This window comes from Aythya fuligula, chromosome Z, assembly GCF_009819795.1.
Source record: "Aythya fuligula isolate bAytFul2 chromosome Z, bAytFul2.pri, whole genome shotgun sequence".
Lineage (NCBI taxonomy): Eukaryota > Metazoa > Chordata > Aves > Anseriformes > Anatidae > Aythya > Aythya fuligula.
The window spans coordinates 73,411,441-73,426,510 of NC_045593.1; positions in this window are offsets into that span (position 1 = coordinate 73,411,441).

Here is a 15,070-nt window from a genome sequence, read left to right on the forward strand (position 1 = left end):
AGCTCACCAGCCCCAGGTGACTTCCACTCAGCCCTGAAAACATTACTCACAGTGGCTGTGATCAAATGACCTGTACAAACAGCAGGGCTGGTGGAGCTGTTCTTCTGCCAGGATGTTCTTGCAGGCTCTGAGAGTGGAGAATAATATCAGATATACATTTTTTTGTGTGCTTTGCAAGTGGGACAGAAGGCTTTAAGGTCACAGCTTGAGCTAAAAACCTGTCTGACCTTTATTAGACATCAGAAATGGAGAGCATGGTACCATATTGTAGATGAGGTTCCTTGAGGCAGGACCTGTGACTGAATGTTAGTCACTAATTTTCTCTTCTCAGCCCACTTCTGGCCTCATATTCCATTCCAGCTCTGTTGCTTATAATCACTAACAGATCCACAGCAAAGACAGAAATATAAAAGCACACAAGGGACAAATATGTGCTACAGACCCCCATTTCAGGTGTGCCCCTGGCTGGTCCTTTATATTAACTGTAAAATTCTGTAATATGAGCATTGGGTTTTGTACTAATATTTCAGCCATGACCTGCAAAAACTAAACTCTAGGGAAAAAAAAAAAAAAAAAAAAAAAAAAAAAAAAAAAAAAAACTTGCTTTTAATATTCTATAGTTTTCCATACCAGGGAATAAACTGAGATCAGCAGTTTCACTACACTACCAGTATCTCTCCAAGAATTAACAATAATGGTTAGTCAACCTGCATTCAGAACTCTCTTGGAGATACAAAAAATGGTCCTAAAGGATATACTGCAAGTGATCCTCCATCAGCATAGTAAATTAGACTTTGTTCTAATAAATAAATAAATAAATAAATAAATAAATAAATTTGTGAATCTGTGTGAAAGACTAGAAACATTGTCTGTGCAGATGGTGTGATGCTGTCAGCACAGGATTCCATATTGCTTCATGTAAAAACAGGTCTGAATAGGGGGTCTCCAATGGCTGAAGTGAAATGAGGTAAGTTGTCTTGCCTGTGTCAAGAGTAGCCTGCTATCCATGTTTTAAAATCAAAATACTTATGGTATTTGATACTAATAGCTGATGGCAAGTGTTGTGGGTTCATCAGGGACATGAAGGCCAGATTAAAGTCAAAGGCTAACCACTGTTCTCAGCGATTCCTGCAGAGCATGCAAAGTTTATTCCTCTGTTGCCCTAGCAGGCTGCTCTGTGGGTAGAGGAAGCACGTGTGAGTCAGGGTTTGTTTGGGACCTTTCTATGTCAACATTTTCAGCTAGCTATAATGGGTTAAAGACAGTGAGACTGCTTGGCTGGAAGAAAAAGGGGGAAAACAAAGCTGGAGTTTTTACCAATGTTTTACCTGTTAGAATATGAAGGATTTTGGCTATACACAAGAAGACTGTGCCTCCGTTCTCTACATAATTTTATTTTCATTGCAATATTTTTGTTTAAAATATTAAGCTTTATTGCCATTATTTTACATGATTATTTCACAGTTTGAGCCTCATTTCTTCTAATATATTTCTTATTTTAAAAGCCTTAAAATGTTATCAGCGAGTAATTTGGACGGTTATTTCACTAGATTACTTTCTTCAGCAACAATGTTTTACTCAACCTTACCGCAATCCTTTATAACAGGTTATACCTGTTATAAACCTGTTATAACAGGTTAACTGTATCACTTTGACTTAGTTCTGTTTCTGCAGAGAGAAACAGCAATAGCGTGCTATTCATGTATATGGGACGGATCCAGCATCAGGTCTAACTGTTTCTTGTAAGACCAGTATTTGGAGTCTGTCTGATGTCAGGCAAAGGGAGGGAGGCAAGCTAGCTAATCCTAACAGACAGCATTGTGATAATGTGGAGTAAACCAAATGGAAAAATCTGTGCATTCTTTAAATTATGCATAAAGATCTCAATTTCCATTTTTAATACTTTGTCCTTACATAAACTGGTTCTTCACAGACAGCATACCACAAAATTTCTGAAACCTTTCTGCAAATGCCTGGGGAACCTTTCCTCTTTGCCGTTGCTGTGTAGGACATGAAGTTGCACAGAAATGCAGACCTGTTCCTGGTCAGTAGTTGCATCATCTACAGGAGCATTACATGGAAGAACCAGCCATTGCTCATATCTAGTGCAATGTAATCCCAAGGTATTCTATGGCTGATGGTGCCAAAACCATGAGGACAGTTACGTTGTGAAAAGTAACTGAAGTAGCGATAGGAATCTGCTCTTGTTGTTCAGTAACCGGGTCAAATCTACAAATTTGTCATGGCAGTATTTTAAAGAGCAAAGTGAATTTGCAATGTATTTGGTTAGGAAAATATTCATTTTGCTTCATGGGGAAAATATTTTTAAATGCTTTTCTTAATGACTTTTACTCACCACCTATAGATTTAATCTGCTTTTAATACTTTTAACCTGCTATTCTGGGGACAACTCACCATCTTTTCATGAGAAATGTTGGATTTACTAAGCTAATTATTCCATTTAGAATGATACATTTCAGAAGGTAGCAAAGCATTCTTTTCATTTACAAAATAAGCAGAAGGTGCAGTTTGAGACAATAATTTTCTAGCTCCTTGAATCTTTGGATAATAATGTTCCAAAATATTTTCCTGTTCAGGTAGAACAATTAGCGTGAGGTGGAAAGAGAAAGTCCAGGCAGCTGTAATCAGGTGGTTTTAACACAGAGGGAGTGCTGTCTTTAAGGATCTGAGAAAGCCGCTAGCCCCCTGTTGTAAGAAAACAAACAAAAAAAAAGTACAAGTGTCAGAAATCTCTTCAAGACTGACACTCACTTGGGTGACTCAGTCCAGAAGGAAGAATTGTTCTCCCTCAGGTAAAATGCATCAAAAGGAAAGACAATTGAATGCCTTATGGGCTTACACAAAAGGAGGAAGGCAGGACTTCTAGTTTTGCAGCCAGATGACTAGAGAATTTTTATCGCTACTAACATTGTAACTTGTTTTGTTTTGTTTTACTTTTTTTTTTTTTTTTTTTAATTTATTGCATGGGCAATGAGGCGGATTAATCATTTTTGAACCAAAATGGTTACTTATTATAAATAGTGGATTTATTATTATAACTTGCATGGGGTAAAACCACTCATGGGTTAAAAACAACTTTCAGCCTCTACTTCTACAGTTTCTGTGGGAGGACTTGCAATAATTTCATAGCCATATAGCAGTAATTTACTTGTGAAAGGGACATGGAAGATGTAGAAATATATATATATTATTTGGCTGAATTTTCATTGATCTGCATTCATAGGGGTGAAAAGATGGATCCCTGCTTTCTTCTGCAGGCTTGAGTCGGGCTAAGGAGTCATTCCTCAGTTTAAGGTACCACCAGGCATTAATGGAATTATGTGTGAAAACTCTGTCAATACGGGAGACTAAAGAAGGGCAAATGCTCTTTAGCTCTGTGGGAGGAGCTGTCTTCTCCCAGAGTATGGCAGGATTAATTCGTTATAAACTTTAGGGAAATTTAATTCAAAAACCCCCTCTGTGTTCTCATCCAGGTTGCCTTCATTCCTATACTTCCAACCTGTTCACAGAATCACAGAGAATCACAGAATTTCTAGGTTGGAAGAGACCTCAAGATCATCGAGTCCAACCTCTGACCTAACACAAACAGTCCCCACTAAACCATATCCCTAAGCTCTACATCTAAACGTCTTTTGAAGACTTCCAGGGATGGTGACTCCACCACTTCCCTGGGCAGCCTGTTCCAATGCCTCACAACCCTTTCAGTGAAGAAGTTCTTCCTAACATCTAACCTAAAACTCCCCTGGCTCAACTTTAGCCCATTCCCCCTCATCCTGTCACCAGGCACGTGGGAGAACAGGCCAACCCCCACCTCGCTACAGCCTCCCTTGAGGTACCTATAGAGAGCGATAAGGTCGCCCCTGAGCCTCCTCTTCTCCAGGCTGAACAAGCCCAGCTCCCTCAGCCGCTCCTCGTAGGACTTGTTCTCCAGGCCCCTCACCAGCTTCATCGCCCTTCTCTGCACCTGCTCAAGCACCTCGATGTCCTTCTTGTAGCGAGGGGCCCAAAACTGAACACAGTACTCGAGGTGCGGCCTCACCAGAGCTGAGTACAGGGGGACGATCACCTCCCTAGCCCTGCTGGTCACACTGTTCCTGATACAAGCCAGGATGCTGTTGGCCTTCTTGGCCACCTGAGCACACTGCTGGCTCGTATTCAGCCGACTATCCACCATCACTCCCGGGTCCTTCTCTGCCTGGCAGCTCTCCAACCATTCCTCTCCCAGCCTGTAGCTCTGCTTGGGGTTATTGCGCCCCAGGTGCAGGACCCGGCACTTGGCCTTGTTGAACTTCATGTAGTTGACCTCAGCCCATCGGTGCAGCCTATCCAGATCCTCCTGCAGAGCTTTCCTACCCTCGAGCAGATCGACACACGCACCTAACTTGGTGTCATCTGCAAACTTACTGAGGGTGCACTCAATGCCCTCGTCCAGATCATCGATGAAGATATTAAAGAGGACCGGCCCCAGCACTGAGCCCTGGGGGACTCCACTAGTGACTGGCCTCCAACTGGACTTGGCTCCATTCACCACGACTCTTTGGGCCCGGCTATCCAGCCAGTTTCTAACCCAACGAAGCGTGCGCCAGTCCAAGCCAAGAGCAGCCAGTTTCTTGAGGAGAATGCTTTGGGAGACGGTGTCAAAAGCCTTGCTGAAGTCAAGGTAGACCACATCCACAGCCTTTCCCTCATCCACCCAGCGCGTCACTTTGTTGCGCAGGTTGTTCCCTCTTGCCCCACCAAAATGATTCCTCTGCATTCATCACTATTTTCTGATGATGATTTCTGGAACCCTAGACTGGGGCTGGATTTCTTGTGATTGAGGATTATACAATGAGAGTGTGACAAAGCATAACATACATGTATGCATGTGTAATATATAGTACTTTTAGTGTCTGTGTCCTGTTGCTTGTTATACAGTCAATTTTCATCTCTTGTAAGAGTAAGTAGCTTTAAAAGAAAAAAAAAAAAAAAATGTCATGTGACCCATATCAATGGGCTTTTAGATAAAATCCCATGGACTATTAACTTAATCTATAATTTATACAATGGTTCTAAGTTTTATAATACAGAAGTAAATTGCAAAATGAAATGCATACAGACGTGAGACCATTAGGTACTGCAAACCATCATTTTTCATGTTAACAAATTATTTTGTCGGTGGTATATAGAAAAAGTAGTGATATATAAAAAAAATCCTAACAGATCAGTCACTGTGTGTCCTTTCTATTTTTTCCTTGCATTTACATCTAGCAATCCCCCAAAGAACCTGGCTTCACTTTTAGCCCTCCAAAAATCCCCGAGCTTCTCCTTTCATCTGGAGTCTCCTTGTAGGCTATAGATCTGTCATCATGCCTGATCTGTAAAGGCTTCACAAATTTCCAAGTAACCATTATAAGATTTGAGGAATGCTCTATGAAAGAAAAATTATGAGAGCACAAGGATTATTTTGCTCTCAGGAGATGCCACTGAACTAAAATCAATCATATGAATTAAAGGCTTTTGACAAATAAATAATTCATGCACACTAAATTAATTAATTAATTTCCAGGACAGGCTCAGCACATTTTCCCGAGCTAGCCATCAGCACATCAGCAGAGCTGTAACAACTCTGCCATCTTTGCTCCCCATGGTCATAACTCAGATTTGGAAGCAGGTTACTATTTGCATGATGCTTAAGCATCAGTGAAAAGCTTTCTTTCTTTCTTTCTTTCTTTCTTTCTTTCTTTCTTTCTTTCTTTCTTTCTTTCTTTCTTTCTTTCTTTCTTTCTTTCTTTCTTTTTCTTTTTCTTTCTTTTTCTTCCTTCCTTCCTTCCTTCCTTCCTTCCTTCCTTCCTTCCTTCCTTCCTTCCTTCCTTCCTTCCTTCCTTCCTTCCCTCCTTCCCTCCTTCCTTCCTTCCCTCCTTCCCTCCTTCCTTCCCTCCTTCCTTCCTTCCTTCTTTCCTTCCTTCCTTCTTTCCTTCCTTCCTTCCTTCCTTCCTTCCTTCCTTCCTTCCTTCCTTCCTTCCTTCCTTCCTTCCTTCCTTCCTTCCTTCCTTCCTTCCATAGACAAAATAAGTCTGTGTACATTTCTCTTTTTCTATTCCCCCAACCCATTCCAAGATACTGGGAGCAAAGCAACTGTTTCTTCATAAACACTCTGAGTACAGTGTTGAATAGAGTTGACATTTACATAAATGGATTGCAGTGCAGTTGTTGAACATATACAAGGATGATTCTCTAATCCCATTTTAATTAGATGGATGTTGCAAGCATACAAAAATCACAAGCCTCACTCCCTGTGGTGATGCCATACTGGCAAGGAATCAATCACCACGGCCCCAGTTGCCATAGAAACTGATAGCTCCTGCACCACCATCTAAGTGGTAAATGATTGGTGGTGTACTCATAGCGCGGGGAGAGCAATGAGTTTTTATATCCTGTCCAGCAGCTGTGCCAGAGAGTTAATTAAAAGCAGAGAACATGAAATAAATCTAAATCTGTGAAGAAATGAAATGTACTGTACAAATTGAATTCCCATGTTGGACAGAAATTAATATGCAGTGCAAACCACGGAGCTGCCTGGATAAGCAGCAGCTACGAATCCTGGGAACCAGCACCTCTGCGGTGGCTAAAGCCCAAACGTGGAGAGAGCACCTCCTTATCTTATTACCTAAACAAGCGCTTCCTTCAGTGCCGGTGTTGACTGATGAATGCAAATCGCATCCTCAAATGGTAAAGGTTTGCACAAAGGCAGAAAGGACAAAGCTTAACTAAGATCTAATTAACAAACTGTTAGCAACTGCAGTTTATCAGCTGTGAACATGGTGCAAGTAAATGTTTAACTGCTGTACCCAAATTCACCAGAAAACCTCCATGAAAGTCCATGTGTTTTTACTGATAAGCCATGAATTCTGAAATCATATTTGAAATATCACATGTATGGTTACTGTCCCTGAAATGTCTTTCGCAGGATAGAATTAGTTCTCTATAACATATTTTTCTGTAGAGTGGGATGCAGTTGATCAGGCATGAAATAACAAATGTGAAGGCACAAGGCTGCCACAACCCAGCTTTCCCACCCCCTCAGCATCACAGTTTAGGAGGCAGATTTTGGTAAAATTCTTACCAATCTGGTAAGAAGTATAACTGATTGCACACAACAAGTACAGCAAATGGTCGAAGAGGCAGCAGCTGAACTCTGCCATGCACAAGTGAAGGAGGAAGAAAATAGCATCAAGGATGTTTTGTTGCATACCAGGTTCAAGTGTCTCATCTTCAGTCATCTTCTGATTGCTGATGGCCAGACATCTTCAAAGAATAGCAACAGAAGTTGAACTTTTAGGGGAATTTGCCATGCTAACCTACTGGGTCACCCTGGCTGGGGTGGGCCCTGGCCACTTTTTACATATTTTTCAAGCCATCTCTTCCTTGCTTGTCAGAGAAGAATCTTCCACCTAATTTCAGCTGGACCATAGATGGGGGATTTTTCTCAGATTTCTGAAACTTCATGAGAAAAGACAAAGCTGTTGAATCCATTTCTCAGGATAATGCTTTCTATGGCATCCTGTGGCTGCAATCTTCCCATTCATGATCATCTCTCAAAAACAAGTGAAATACTGAATCCCTCTCTTTTTGGCTTTAAAATCTGACAATGACAATATGAGTCCATGGCAATTTTAGTGGATGTTTTCCAGCTGTCAGCAGAAGACAGACAAATAAACCTATCCCAAATAGCAATTATGCAAATTTTCCAGCAATGTTTAAGTGTGAAGCTAGAAACTCTTTTTACTTGTCTAACTTTGGACTTTCTACTTCCTGTAAGATCTTCTCCAGCAAAAGAAAAAAAAAAAAAAAAAAAAAGGATATTCAGAATATCACAAGTATAGCATATTGTGGAGTATCATAGTTTATTTTGTATGGTTTAAATAAGGTGTTACACAACTAATGGCATAAAAAAAGTGTTCATAAATCCTACCCATAGTTTCTCTTATACTTTCCTGACATAAGACATAAAAGGAAGTAAAAAGCCTTAACAATGTCAACTTAATAAGAAACTGATAAAAACTCTCAGTTATGTTTTTAATGTTTTGTCATCACTAGTTGTGTGTAAGTAAGTAAGTAAGTTGTGTGGTCAGCCTAGCAAAAGTTTTATGTTAATTCCATGCCTGTATCCAATTAGAATAAATAAATAAATAAAACTTTTTCATATTTGAAACTTATCTTTACAAATGTATGTGCAAAATTTTCTGATTTCTTCTCAAGTTACCAGTGACTTTCCAAAAAAGCATTTCTATGTAGCAATTCTTAGCTTGAAATACTTCATTTTTTATCTTAAATGTTTAATGTTTATTTTCTGAACTATTGACTATTATCAATGGCAATTGTTCACTTTTGTAATTGCTTTATTATAGTATGATTATATTATTATGGTCTTTTAATAACAGTAAATAGTGCATAGAAAAAGAGTGGAAGTATGCAACAACAACAAATGTAACTGGCAGTAACCTAGTCTTACATATACTCTGTGAAATGAGTATGTATTTGTGGGAGAAGATGTAATTTCATTGAGTGAGCATATATCTGGGACAAAAGAAATGATTTTGAACTTGATCCTGATTTACATATCTCTGTATATGTTGGGTTCAATGAAAGTCCAATGTGTAAAGCAAAATGAAATCAGAGTAGTGCTCTGAGATGAAAATTAGATGTGAGGAGAACAATCAGACACTGAGTTGCTGTACTTCAAAAGAACAGCATATTGAAAACAGTTTACCTGTTACAGGTTGTTTGCCAGTGAAATTTCAACAGTCCTACAGGTTTTAACAAAAGCTTTGTATAGAGGATATTACTGTAATTTGTTATTCATGGGCATTGCTGTGTTTGCCCTGGTGCAGCAGTCCATGAGTTCTGGTATCACAAAGGGTGGTCACCAGCTTGTTTACCACTTCTTCTATTCCTGCTGAAAGATGGGAACATGGTTGGAGCTTTGTCTCTCTCTTTTTTTTTTTTTCTTTTTCTCTCTCTCTCTCTTTTTTTTTTTTTTTTTAATTTGGGTGGCATGTGCTCTTTGTGCATGCATTTCTTCCTTTCCTTGAGGTCAGCTATCATTAAAAAGCGTCATTCCCTCCCCCCCCAAAAAAAAAAAATGCACCAGATGTCACAATCTCCACATTTCTTGTTTGAAATCATTATCTATCAGTATCTATGCAGCTAAGAAATACCACATAAGTTTCTTGTTTTATCAAATAATGCGCTACCCGTATGTCATTGTTTTTGAATTGTGCTATGCATTATAGTTTTAGATGAGTCTGAAAGTTTTGTTCTAACTGTTGTGGGGGGCGGTTTTGTTGGTGTCTGTTCAGCACTGCTCCACTGTTGATGGTGAAACTTACAAAAGCCTATGAAGTAACTTAGCCTAGAACTCTCTATTAGTGGAAAGTTTAATTCACTTAAATGCCTCCAAAATACAATTTTCTTCTCAAAAATGCAGTCAGTAATGTGTGTAAGGAAAAGCTGCAGTTTTTCAACATTAATGGTGAAATTATCTTTGCTTGTTCTTTCAGGTGGGATCAATATTTTGTCCTATGTGCAAATCCTCGGTGCAAGGACATTTGTGGTTTCGTTCCCCTTCTTCCCCACCATTGACAAAATATTGTTGCTTTAGAAATGAAATGTAGTATGAGTTAAACAATAGAGGTAAAATTGGGTTTATTTGCCTTAACCGCTTTATCTATCTATTGTGAATATGGTAATTTAGAGCTAGTTTAGTGTCCCTGATCTGCATCACTTCAGCTGTAACAGTGTTTCAAGTATGTACTATTATCCTTTAAATAGCTAACATTATGGCTTAATGTCATTGTATAGGTGAAGAAGAAAATTCATACTACACATTTTCTTGTGTGGTAATGTTTTTCTAACACTGATCTCTACAGTGAAAATAACATATTTAAATTTTTCTTACCATTTTCATGGTAATATATCAGGCTATATATATATATATATATATATATCAACCTGTCTATTTATAGGTAACGAGATTTTAGCTATCACAATATAGAATTTCATAGGTTTTATGCTGTTGAAATTTTATATTTTTAACATAACAGAACATTTATTTTGCCTATCAAATATAAGTGTGTCACAACCACAACAGCTTCATCACCTGAGCTGTATGTTGTTTATGCTGATAACATATTTTAAAACAGGGAAAAAAAGGTAGGTAGTGGGTTCAAGATAAGGACAATACAATGCTTTCTTAAAGAATATTTAGCAAAAATATTTGCCCTCGTATTCTGTGGCTACTGACAGTTTATCTGTGTCCAAAACCAATTATGCTAATTTATGAGGAAAAAAAATCTGTGGAAGTCTGTTAAGCAAGCATGCACCCCCTCAGTCTCAAGAAGGCACTGAGCTACAATGCAGTGGAGATGTTCAAAGTGGGCATGTCCTGCTCACCTTCTTACGCTCTTGCCTAGACAAGCGCCACCAGCTACTGTAAAAGATGAGTTTCAGGGTCGGAGCATTGGTCTAACCTGTTTGTATATTCTCATTTAAGTGCAAGAAAGCTGGTTTTCTTTGGTGGTGTTTTTCTTTTATTCTTTTTCTTTTCTTTTTCTTTTATTCTTTTTTTGTTTGTTTGTTTGTTTTCTGCCTTTTCTTTCTCTTTTTTCTGTTTTTCTTTTACTTTTTCTTTTTCTTCTAGCTCTCTGGATGTTCTTGAGTGCACACAGAGGAAAGTAATGTTTTAAGATATTTTGGAGCATTTTTAACTTTAAGAAAATAGATTAAATCTTGCAGATTTTCCATACCATAAAAAAATTCCTCCTGTAATTTCAAGTTCCTCCTTCCTCTCTCCCAGCTCCAATGCACAGCTGCCATCCTTGCAACATTTCAAAGGATGTTTTCATGTCCTTTCAGGTTCTAGTTCCTGTTTATATAAAAAAAAAATAAAATAAAAATAAATTAAAAAAAAAAAATCAGAAGCAGTTTGACACTCCAAGTAGGATCTAAAACCTGAAAAAAGCCTCAGCCACCTGTGAAGTGCCACTGAATGCTGCAGCTGTGTGCTTAGAGGATGAAACAGCATTCACACTGCCTTCCTCATGAGTATATGTAGGGACAATGTACCATAAGGGTGTGTAAAATATTCTGTATTTCCTCTCCCTCTGCACAGTTCAGTCAGGTACATGAAACACCCTCCCCTTCTTGTTTCCTGAAATGGTAATAATTGAAGTGGCTTTCATTAAACTCAATGAATTAGCAATTGAAAAAACAGGGTCAGATTCTTCACTGGTTGAATGGTGCAGCTCTGCCGAACTCAGCTGCTGAAGAGGAGTGGCAAGTGCACCTCAGGATGCACAGTACACTTGTGTGATAGGTAGATTGCAACAGAGAAGAAGGGAAAATAATCAGAATTAAATTACTAGATAGCAAATGCATAATGAAGGGGATGAGAGCAGTAGCTCTCATGTAGTGGAATCTTTTCTCCCCCCATTTCTACTGTGATATCAACAAGATTTCTTGTATGGGTACAACTAGTGGGATTTAAATTAATATCTTAGCATCAAAGAAACTTTTAGCATGATGGAACCATGAAAAGTTCGCAGCAGAATTCATGCTCAGTTTCTTGGAGCAAAGATCTCGCATGGCACTGGCCGAGGTGAGGACACCGCAAACATGCTTTCCAAGCGGAAACCATTTAAGTCAAGCTATGTATGTTTGACAAAATACCTTACTCAGAGATCTCCAAATCAGTTGAAAATTGTCTATGCAACCATTATATTGGGCTGTTCTCACTAACTCACCCTGTACATTCATCTCATTTAATGCTTTGTACAGCACCCATACTGCTTCCCCAAAGAAAACTAAACTTTACAAGCTTTGTTGAGTCTTCTTTTCCTGGTTGCTTTGACAGATCAGCCCAAAGACTGGCACTGAACTATTCCTAAAGAGAATTAATTAAATAAGGAATATAAATATTGAGAAAAGCTACCAGAAATGAATATTCAGGCTTTCAAATAGGTGTATTGAACTTAAATTCAAAGAGGATAGATTTAGATCATACATTAAAAAGAAATTCTTCGCTCTAAGTGTGGTGAGGCACAGGAACAGGCTGAACAGAGAAGCTGTGGATGCCCCATCCCTGGAGGTGTTCAAGGCCAGGCTGGATGGGGCTTTGAGCAACCTGGTCTGGTGGGTGGCATCCCTGCCTATGTCAGGGGTTTGGAAATGGATGATCTCTAAGGTCTCTTCCAACATAAACCATTCTGTGATTCTGTGATATTTGCTATGCTTCCTCTATACAAATCCTTCAAAAGCTAAGTAATCAATAATAAGTAATCAATGGTTCTTCCATATTTTCATATGGTCAACTTACCTGAAACAAATAGAAGATTGCTTTGCCAAAAATAAGATGTGTTAAAATCCTACAGAAAAGATTATTCAGGCTACTTTTTTATAAGCTCGAAAAGCAGTTTCAGTACAACCACATTGGTGTCATCCACATTAAATTATGTAGAGCTTTCCATAAGTGCTTCTAAAAGTCTTTTAAGAGGACACCTTTCAAGTTAGCTGTTTTTCTAAATCAGTTTTCAGACAGCTGTAAATCACTCTGATCTATATGAAAAAAAAAAATAATCTAAAAAGAGAGTGGATTTTATTCTCCCTCTCTGTGGTTTAAAATCAGTTTAATTTCACTGGGTTCAAAAGATTTGTTCAGTTTAAAAGTAGTGGAAATGAGATCATAAATAGAACCACTGATTTTGATTTATATAACTATTTAAAGTGAAGGAAAGAATCAACATTTTCACATGAATGTGGAGGAAGAACTGTACAGTGATTAAGGGAGGAATGGGAAAGGGAATTTTTTTATGCTCTTCTGCTTAAAAATGGTTAAGATGTCCCCAGATTCCCCACCCTTCTCACCACCATCCCTTAATAAATAGTGAAAACTTTTAATGACAAGCATTCAGAACTGGAGAATCTCATGTGATATGTACATACAAAAAAGAAAAAAAGAAAAAAAAAAAAAGAAAAAAAAAAAGTAAGCATGTCCTGAATACAGAAGACAGCTGCTGTGTTCAGGGTTTTGAAATCAAGCAACTGTTCCCAAGCGATAGACACTATTATTTTCAAGTGGCCTACACTTTTAATCTGATTCCCTCTATTCCACTTCAAAGAGAAGTCCAGAGCCTGACAGGTTAAGCTGCAAAGTAGCAGTGATTAAATGAATAAACTTAATGGCCTGAAGTGATGAGATGGTGCCTCAGGCTGCTTCCAGCTACACTTGTGGAGCCACTGAAGCTGTGCTAGAGAATTACAGAATAATTGTAACTCACATAAATTACTGTTGACGTTGGTTCACAGTAGATAGCTTAGAGTTCATAGTTAATAAAGGTCAAACACAGGCTGTGTTTTATCTTTGTAGATTAGGCAGGCTTCCTTTGTAGACTTTCTGCATTGTGGTAGGAACTTTGGCCTGATTTGTGGTTGTTTCATTGGTGCAACCTGTACTCTTTCACAGATGTCTTACCTGCAGTAGTGAGGGACCAGATGAAGAAGGATTCCCTTCTTTTCAGCCAAGGCAATGAACTACAGAGAAGAGGAAGCAAACAAACAAACAAACAAACAAACAACTATCTGACAGATTTTTTGCTGGAAGTGCTAGGGACAACCTGCTATCATACTACCTTTAAATTGTATCCACTTTTTTTGGTAGCAATTTTCGCTGGCTAAAGCTTTCAAGGCTTTCCCCTTCAGTGTCACAAAAATAGGGAGATTTTAAGAACAAATGGCACAACTTCTTTAAGGGTGACATAGATGGTGTCTTACACCGTCAATGCCCTTTGTTGTTGTAACAGATACCAACTAAAAATGCATTGCGGTGCACTGGAATCAACTTGCTAGAAGTGCCCAAATCTGCAGAGTTTCCAAATCTGTGGAGAACCTGAATCTGAGCATCTGAGACACACTGGAAAAGGTGTCACAGTTTAACAAATAATCATACATCAGCTGACACACAGAAACTTACTGTGGATTTCCTCAGAGACAGTGGCAAATGACAGGTAATTCACTTTAATTTATTTTACTGAGATCTTGCCTAATTCTTTCCCAGTTTTTATCTACACAAGAGCACACCTGCACCTTTGAATTTCCTTTTATGAGCACACATTAGCTTGTTTTGGCTGAATTTTGTTGCAGTAGTTCAGTAGCATTTCTGAATCATTAGCTCTGTCAATGAGATGTGAGTTCAAAAAATCTATCTCCTATTTTACTTGTTTTGCTGGGAACTGCAAGTTTTTAAGATCTTTTGTAAATTCAGTCTTCTATATTTTGGCTAAAAAATAAAATGAAATAAAATTGTCTGCTTCTAACCAAGCCAGTAGCCTAAAGCTATAATATTCTACATTAAGCCCATACAGCCTATGATATCATCATGGAAAGGTCTCTGGCTTTTTCCGATGAGTTGAGGACAACTATGTCCTCTCACAGGTGATGTTTGGAATATGCATAGAATAAAGTTTTCTAGATATCATACCTGGTTTGAGGTGATCATTGATTATACTTGAATTTTCTCAAGGTCACATAGACATTTAGTTAGAAATTTACATAAGACAGAAAACTCCAGTAGCAAGGTCTTTCAAAGCCTTTTCTAACTTTTGGCAGTGATATACAATATGCTGCAGGCTCACTACATCTCCTCAGCAGGTCATATATTTTCTTTTATGCTTAGTTGAGTGGAGCTAAGATTAATTTTTAAATCATGTTGTTATATTATCCATCTTTACTGTTGCAAACAAGGTGGATAATTGTTTGCTATTTCAGAAGTCCCTGAGTTACAAAAACAATTGTGTTCCCCAAAATTCTATTGTTTCAAAATACCAGTTTGCTACTTACATGATATGTGTGTACATCATTTACACAGAGAGAGGCATGCACACAATCACACATACACATACTCAAATACATAAACATACTCAAACAAAAAATGAATTATTTATTTTGTGCAAGTGGTTGCTCTCAAAAACAAGGAAGAATTTGGTCACTCCTACAAACAAACAACTATGAAAGG